General features: G+C 40.6%; 1 protein-coding gene across 5 annotated transcripts in view; it reads right to left on the minus strand.

Annotated features, from left to right (window-relative positions):
* The window catches only part of pcbp3 (poly(rC) binding protein 3), a 99824-nt gene extending 91332 nt beyond the window's left edge, over positions 1 to 8492 (minus strand). For all 5 annotated transcript variants that reach the window (XM_031296513.2, XM_031296512.2, XM_031296508.2 and 2 more), the window contains exon 1: positions 8178 to 8492. The gene's annotated coding sequence lies outside the window, so the exon portion shown is untranslated. The remainder of the gene's footprint in view (positions 1 to 8177) is intronic.
* Between the last annotated feature and the right edge of the window lie 347 nt (positions 8493 to 8839).

Raw genomic sequence — 8839 nt, forward strand, 5'->3', positions numbered from 1 at the left:
CGTCAGACCTAAAGGACAGTGGTCTTGTGTCTTATTTTGTCTGCAGGACGGTGCAGACACATTTGCCAAACATTGTTGCAGACAGGATTAACTCTCTGCAGGGATGGGCGGGAGTAGGCACAAAATGTGGGTGCGCAGGTGGATGCAGGATTTAAAAAACAGTCCAACGCAGACCTTTAAATAATTAATTACATGTTGCAGACACAACTAAGGTGTGTATGATGCTTCTTCGTCCCAAACTGGATTCCACTAGAACAGCATCAGCTGGATTACATTTTCACCTGTCTGTCATATGAAAAGGTTTAACGTTCAGATAAGAGAAAACAACATGAAAAGGGGTTTTGGTTAGACATATTTTGGTTATTAAATTTGAAAAACAACATTGACGAATAAAACCTAACTGGCGGTATAATAATTCATGGCATGGGTTGAAAATGTAACCCCCATCTTTCGAGGTCAAGGCTAATATTCCATATCTGCTCGAGCACTATCTGAACACGACCTGCCTTTCTTTCCATTGCGCGTATCAAATGTCAAACTACTGCCTGATTCCCGTGACACATTGTTCATTTCATCCTTCTCTTGTGAGAAGACTCAATTAATTTCGCTTGGTTTCTATAAGCAGGAATTTCAAACGGCATGTTGTTTTCACAGAATTCACGGGAAACCGTCACACCTTTCCTTTTGTTCTAACCAAGAACAAAATACTCTGCACAACACCCACTGCGCTCTCTAATAGGAAAACTAATGTAGGCAGTAACATGGGCCTGTAGTTGAACTTTTGACTGATTTAACTCTATAACCTATCCTTAACCAAAACACTATCAGTATTTGGAAATAGACCCAATATACAAATGCTTTGACACATGTCAGATTGGATCCCAGCTAGAGTCATTAATGAGCACATTCAAGCTCTGATCTAATAGAGAAATAACAAGACAAGGCTAAAACTCCTCCATGGGTATGTGCATAGTTCTTTGATCACCACAGCTCTCTTAACTCCAAGCCAACAATAACATTTTCTTGTCACCACTTGAACTGGTTCTCCAAACCCCCTGCATTAGCCGGTATAAAAATAGCACTAACACAGGGGGCAGAGGGGCTGCCTATTTATGACCATACGTCACCACCCAGAGTGATGCTAGGAAAGCAGCAGGGAAGGCTAAAGCCCTGTTCCTGCTCCACCTTTCCCTTCTCAACCCACAGCCGCTTCCATTTTCCCTCTCCCAACTCTTCATCCTCTCTGATTGATCTCGCAGCCCTTCACCAGCTTAAATTACATCAGCCGGTGGCTTTGCACAGAGACAGGAAGGCGCTCAGGTTTCACAGATCATAATTCTCTCCAATAGCTTCAACTTTTAAAGGTGCCATGTTTAATTTCAGCCACTGGCAATGCCTCACACCTCCAACCCCTGGCATTCTGTTATGAATTATGACACAGCATAGAATGTTTTTTTTTAAGTTTACAGCCCAGCTCAGTGGCAGAAAACTGCTAACCAATTGAGTGAGCGAGTGTGAAGGAGGGCGTGAGAGGTAAAAAAACAGCCAACGGCCGCAGATGAGCCCAATGGATTGTTTGTATGTCAGCGTCTGATCGGCTGTGTGTTGACCCTGTGAGTGCATTACTGTACACACACCTTCAACAGTCATTGACTTTATCAAGAACTTTTAAAAACAACACAGTGAGCTGTAAAGACAGCAATGGGTGTAGTAGTCTGCTTTGCATGTCAAACTGCATTCCTGAGCATAGTCACTGCTAATGTTGTTCCGATACTAGGGGTTTAAATCACATGTTTTATCACAGTATGATTTATTTATTTATTTGTTTATTTGACAGGGGCAAAGTAACTGTAAATGAGCCAGAGTTAGCTCAGCAGGCTAATTTTCAGCTGTTGTCCCTGGCCAGTTTTAAAATGGCAACCTAAAAAAATAAAATACAATAAAATGTCTTAATACAGTCAGCACATAAAAGCAACACACAGTGCACAACAACAAGTAACACATCAGACTGCAAGCAACAAAACAAGACAAATCTGCAGGCAGGTAGCAAAAGTCAACAGGCAGTCAGCAGTCTAATGGTCACATATCTGATTATCAATAAGCCAGTTCTTCAGGTGACCAGTAAAAGAAGTATTTAATTCTCTTATCTGCGTTGGCAACATATTCCAGTCTTTAGATGCTGTTACAGAGAACGCTGACTGACCAAAAGCACTTCTTCGAGTGGGAATGATACAGTCCCCTCTTGTGGTACGATATTATATTAAATTCGTAGGACAACAATACAATATTTACTGATATCACAAAGTCTGCCACGATACGATTTCGATTCAATTCAGGGTCCTGCTACCGATACGAGAGGATACATAAGCCCATTTAACACAGCCAGTCACATTTATATATATACACACACAAACTAAAACTAAAATAGGATTTAACAAGTTCATTATCAAGCTCTTCTAGACATTTAAATAAAAACAAACTGCTCTTTTTAATAAAAAAGAATGAATATATATAGTGTGAATTTCAAAATAAAGGTGCATCTTAAAGATGATATGTATCGATATTTTCACTTAGTATTGATAATATTGGGTCATTGAAGATTGAATCAATACATTGATCAAGATTAATGTATCGTTACACCCCTAACCGATGCCAGTATCGGCGAGTACGCGAGTCTTTGCACCGATACGATTCCACGTAATTAAGCCCGGAAGAAAATCTCCTTCAAAGTAGTTTATTTATGTTCTTTTTCCGTCAAACTTGATAATGAAATAAAGTTTTTGGCATTGATTTTCTGTATGTCAACAATGATCACAGTCATATCACATCTGTACAGGTTTAGTAGTATACAGCTTTTGAAAAAATAATAATTTATATATATATTGTTCTTAATGCACTGGTATCGAATCTGTACTCGGTATCGGCCGTTACATTGAGTTCGGGTATCGGAATCGATATTGGGAAGGAAAAAATGGCATTGAAACATCTCTAGTAGCTACCACTCTCCAGCAATCTTTCTTTTCCTCAATGTAATGAAGCTGGAAAGTGTTCAACTAGCAGTAAAGTGAATGTATCATTCCAGCAATCTACAGCTTCTTTAATGAAGCGCCGTTTCAACAAGTGCAGGAGTAGTTAGCCGCCACAGTGAAGTCATTGAGAAGAATAGAGGTAGTGGCAAGTCCGACAAGAACTAAAGGTAACAAACTCCTGTAATTTACTGTTTTGCAGTGGCGTAACAAGTTACATTATGTTGAATGGATTTTAAGATTACATAATAAGCTTTAACGCTGAGCTGTCACCTGATAAGCTGCTGTGCTACTGATGGTGTGATTGGTGAAGTTGGGTGAGATGGGGGAGCCTTTGACCTTAAACAGCCAGGGTTCCATGGAGCTCTTAATCCAGCCACGACTACTAACTCAATAGACCTTCTGTGCAAGGCTGTGCTGTGCTGAGTCCGGATGTCAGTATAATTAATCAGGTGATCAAATTGCAAATGTCAAAAAATATGGTATAAAAACGAGACTGACAAATTATTTAGCAGGGTCATGCCATGTCTGCATCAATCTAAATGTACATGCTAAGCAATTTGTCTAAAACATTAAGTAGGTGGAGATAAAGACATTACTGTATGCCAGAGATAGGGACTCGAGTTTGAGACAAGTCGCACTTAAGTCGCACCCACAGTGACTTCAGCTCTCAGACTCTAGCTCAGAGACTTGACTTGGACTCTAGCTCAGAGACTTGAGACTTGACTTGGACTCTAGCTCAGAGACTTGAGACTTGATGTGGACTCTAGCTCAGAGACTTGAGACTTGATGTGGACTCTAGCTCAGAGACTTGAGACTTGACTTGGACTCTAGCTCAGCAACTTGTGAGCATCTCTGCTGTATGTTTGTTGATACTACATGCATGTTCAGAGATGTAGCCTACAGATTGTGGCTTTAGGTACGTTGATGTGTTATTGACTATATGAAGTTATGTACCTGCTCATAGCTTTCTCACTGAGAGACCTGAGGAGGGGTACAGATAGATGTAGAAATCGAAAACAGCTCAAAGCAGCAACAGCAACTTTTGACAAATTACCCATAGAAATACCTGGCTATGAAAATTCAATAAATGTGATTAAAGAAATCTGAAAAGAATTAAAAAAGTCCAGCATCTGATATAAAATAATAAGAAAGAGCTTGATAATAATAATTGAGTCTCTTGTGTGCAGACATTGCTGTATGACTCATTGGAAAGGCAAACAGAACGGCAAACAACCTTAAAGTAATTAAAAAGCCAATGAAAAGTTAAAGCAGGTTTTTATTTTGACTCTTTAATCTAATTTTTAAAAGTTCTAATATTAAAAATAAATACCTAATACCCAAGATTTTTGTAATTATATTATATAAAATAATCAACATTTAAGATATAACTTTCTATAATTGCTCTAAATCATTTTCTTTGTTTTTCTGAACGGTGTTCGTATATTAAACATTTTGGGCTTGAAATTGTTTTAGATTATTTATGGCCACATTATGGTTATACTGACGCTTCATTCATACTCATTTTGCAGCAACACAATCTTTGGATGTGTGTAGTTTTAACAATTTTCAGTTCACCAAACTTTAATTCATACACAGCATGAAACTTTAATCTAGCCTATTAAGAGGTTATTCTTTGTAATTCCTATGTGGAAAAGCAGATGCCTGTTAACAGTTATCCAATATATTAAGACTAAAGTCAGCACACAACAGACCAAACACAGAAATTCCTCTGCAGCCATTTTGTCTGCGTCCATTTGCCCTCCATCATTCTGTGACAGACAGTCAGTGTCAGTGGCCTTTTTCACACTGAGCCAGTCCCTACCCAGGAAACCCCGGCACACTCTGTGCCCTGAGCCAGGCCAGCGGGAGATCCGGAACGGCTCGAAAAAGGGCCAAGGCACAAAGGGGCCAGCTGCTTGCAGAGCATTGGCTTTACATAGAAGGAAGTAGGGCTTACTGAATATACTGGATACATGTAATCCATCTCTTTGTAGTGTGGTTGTTCCAAATGACAAATAAGCAGTGGAAACAGGAATATTTTGAGAATTAATTTTGAGGAAGACGTTTCTAGAGAATACAACACAACATTAGGGCTGCACAATATATAGTTTTTTTCATCGTCATCGTGATATCAACCTGCGCAATAAACACATTGGGAAAGGCTACTGATACTATATCAGTAGAAATCTGCCCTTAAATAAAAAATAAAACTGCCATTGTTTTTTTGTCTTTTATATTCAATTCAATGTTTAATTTGTTCCATAAAAAATGTTGGAAATGATTTCCTTTCATTTGTTTTACATTCAACAAGCAAATTGTTGTATGTTAGCAGAATACTGAAAGCAGCCGAAATGCAGAACTGAGATCACTTTAATAGCTGTTTATTTATTGCAAGTAATATTGTTATCGCGATATTCAACAACGTTATCGCATGTCGCATATTTTCCTCACATTGTGCAGCCCTAATTAGCATGTAATTACTGAGGATTCATTGAATAATAACGAGCAAGTAGCCCGCGATCAACTGAGTCGTACGCCATCCTTGGCTTCATCCCCGTCTTCTCTCAATGACATTATTTGAGAACCAAAAGCTGTCCGCTCCCATTTCATATGCTGCTACATTTGTGTGTTTTGCTCAAATCAGTTCCCAAACCTTCACAACACCTAGTACCCCCAAACTGACGTGTGGCATTATGTGATGTGAAAGTGTAAAACTGGTGTGACATGGCGAGCCACACTCATTGTCTGCATTAACTGCACGCAGCTCAACTTAAGCTCAAATCAGTGGCCTATGAAGGCACGCAAAGGCACGAGCAGGAGTGTGCACAACACATCACCGGGGCTCGTAAACATCTCATCCTACAAGGGATTTTCATGTATGCATTCTTATGTGAGCTTACACTGAAAGAGTTGACGTGCACTAAGTGCATTAAATATGGCTGCGTCAGAGCCGCTGGGCTCATGTGGTGTGAAAAGAAACGACAGTTATGTTTGGAGAGCAAAGCCATTTTCTTTTCTTTCGTAGTTTCTTTGGTTCTCTCAGTGTCTTTTATACCTACATTGGCAATCCTCTAAACCCAGACTATTTTACTTACAGCATGGTGATTTAAAGATATTAGGTGGTTAAGGTTTGTGACATTAAGTTGTTGCAGGACTGAATGATTTGTTTTAAGTGTTAGTGGGAAAGCAACTTTCTCAAAAACTGAGAAATAATTTTCCATTCATGAAAATGCGTTATTCACACAATACATCTGAATGCTTGTGGTATACACTAAAGTCAATCTGTAGAACTTTGCATTCAGCCTGGACTCTGTTCCAGTTCTAATGGCTCCTGCTGTATCAACATGCTCTTTGTGATGATACATGGAAACTCGAGGTCGGGTTAATACAGGGAGGATGAGCGCTTGTGACTTTGGCTGAGGGCCAGCTGAGCATCTGAGGCAAAACACCTGCATGTTTCTTCATGTAGTAAAAACACCCAATTTACACGTCCTAATAAACTAACAACCCAACACCTGAATGCACAAATATGTGACATCATAAATACGCAATTCTGTGATTTATGGTCAAAAACATCATAAATATGCAAAATGCAAAGTGACTTTCAGAGTTAGATTTTAAGTGCCAAGGATTTCCGTTATTATTTTTTTTGTTTTTGTTTCATTCAGCTGTTCCACACAAACTATCACAATAAAAGCCTTTCAGTGAAAGCTGCTCTCCCTCGAGGCAGCCCTGATGGGAAGACCCTCATTCCCAGGATGCTTTGTCACAGATGCTGTTTTTGTGTAAATTAGAAAATGACGATCACAGAAAGAAAGGTCAAACTGTCTAATAGAGGTCTTTTTTTTTTAAGTTGAAAGTCACACAGATCTTAATATGATTGCATAATGAAAATAGTATAAAACATGCAAATTGAGATGCCTTTAAATAGGGCCACATACCTGACCTGTGATTGGATTATAAAAATGTGTTTTTAAATTGATTTATCTAAAGACCTTGGATGAATAACATGAACACTCATATCTTGGCAGATATTTTTTTTGCCATTTACCAATTAAAATAATATGATAATATAATATGTGATTACAAACATCTAATTTTTGTCCATTTGCTCCTCAGTCATATGTAAGCATTTAAACCATACCTCCCTCCTCACAAAAACGCTCCAAAGAAAGAAAACGTCACACAAGGAGAAGCATTTCCTCAGTTGTTGACATTGTTGTAAGTCCCAATTTTCAGATATGATGGAGTGGCTTTAAAATCTCCGGGCTGGCAGTATTGATGTCTAAAGCACTTTAGCAGTATCTCTGTCTCCCTCACAAATACACACACATGCACACGCACACACACACACACACACACACACTCTCCACTTCCCCTTCCTGATTAAGTACAGGATGTGCGGATGGAGAACTAAGCAGTTTTTTTTTTTTTCCCGTCTCCTCTGCTGTTGCCAGGAATGCTTTATGGGGCATGTTAATATTGGAATTCTCCTGCTAGAAAGATTGCTTGATTCAATCAAGCAAGTCACTGCCTTGTAAAGTCATTACACTTTGTGCAATGTCATGCGTTCTGGAGCCAGTGGACGGTCCTGTGTTCTGTCCCGGCATCAGGGAAGTGGCTTAGCGAAAGCACGTGTGCCTGTCGCGTCAGCACCTATAAATAGCCATCACCCAACGAAACATAAACACTTTTCAAAAAAATCAATTAGGGATGCGTTTTTCCGTAACCAAAATACAGCACGTTGTCCTTCTCAACTCGTGCTCCGGGCAGACCTTAAAATAAAAGACTTGACTCACTTTCCCACTGAATTTGCACACGCTGAAAAGCCGGAGGGTATGAGATTGCAAAAGACACGAGGAGAGAAGATGAAGAGATTGTGGGGTGGAGAGGGAGGGAAGTTGATATCAGGGCAGAATTATCAGAGGAAGAAGAAAAATGCAGTGACCTCGCTGATATCATCTCCTGCAATAGTGTCACTTTTCTGAGAGGGACAGAAGCGCTGCAGGGAAAACTTAAAAGATGCATACAGGAAAGATGGAGAGTCCAGAGACAACTGAGTGTGAAGAAAACACAAACAAGAGCAGAAGGAGAGGCGGGAAGTACTTTTTAAAGCCTCAGTGCCGGCTGAAATAAGCAGAGTCTTACCTGCTCAGAGGTTCTGCTTGGTGGGACGGAGAAGTGAGGAGAGTCAAAGGGTCCCGGGGTGGTCTGGGTGGTAGAGGGGTCTCGGTCCAGGCTCGAAGCAGGGCTGGAGGGTGGTCCAGGAGAGGGGAGGAAGGATGGAGTGACAGGGAGCAGGGAGACGGGGAGGCTAAAGGGGGGAGAAGAAACGCTGCTTGCCTCTCCCTCCCTTACTCTCTCTCTCTTTATCTCTTTTCTCCCACCGGCAAACACACACACACACACACACACACGCTCGGAGGCAGACACCAGAACCCCGAGTCACTCAGATAATAGGCAGAGAAAGAGTCTTTAGATTTACACGCTCTGCCATGGGGGGAGGGTGGGGTAAGATCTCCTCCCACTCTCCTCTAGGCAGCCAATGGGAGGCGGCACAGAGGTGTACAGGCAGCCAATGAAAGGGGAAGCAGCCGGTGCCTTGCCCCAGCCAATAAGTGCAATAGCTCATATCCAGTTGAAATAATTACAATATGGAAGGAGTGGTGAAAAAAGCGTCCCCTTTTTTTTTTTTTTAAGGACGGACCAAGCATTGCAGTCCAGCCAGTGAGTGTGATTTAGGGCTGCAACAGACATTAGAGTGATTAGATTCCGGGCCACTTAACCTGGCCCGACGTTACTGCATGCTG

The sequence above is a fragment of the Sander lucioperca genome, chromosome 8, assembly GCF_008315115.2.
Source record: "Sander lucioperca isolate FBNREF2018 chromosome 8, SLUC_FBN_1.2, whole genome shotgun sequence".
In the NCBI taxonomy this organism is placed as follows: Eukaryota; Metazoa; Chordata; class Actinopteri; order Perciformes; family Percidae; genus Sander; species Sander lucioperca.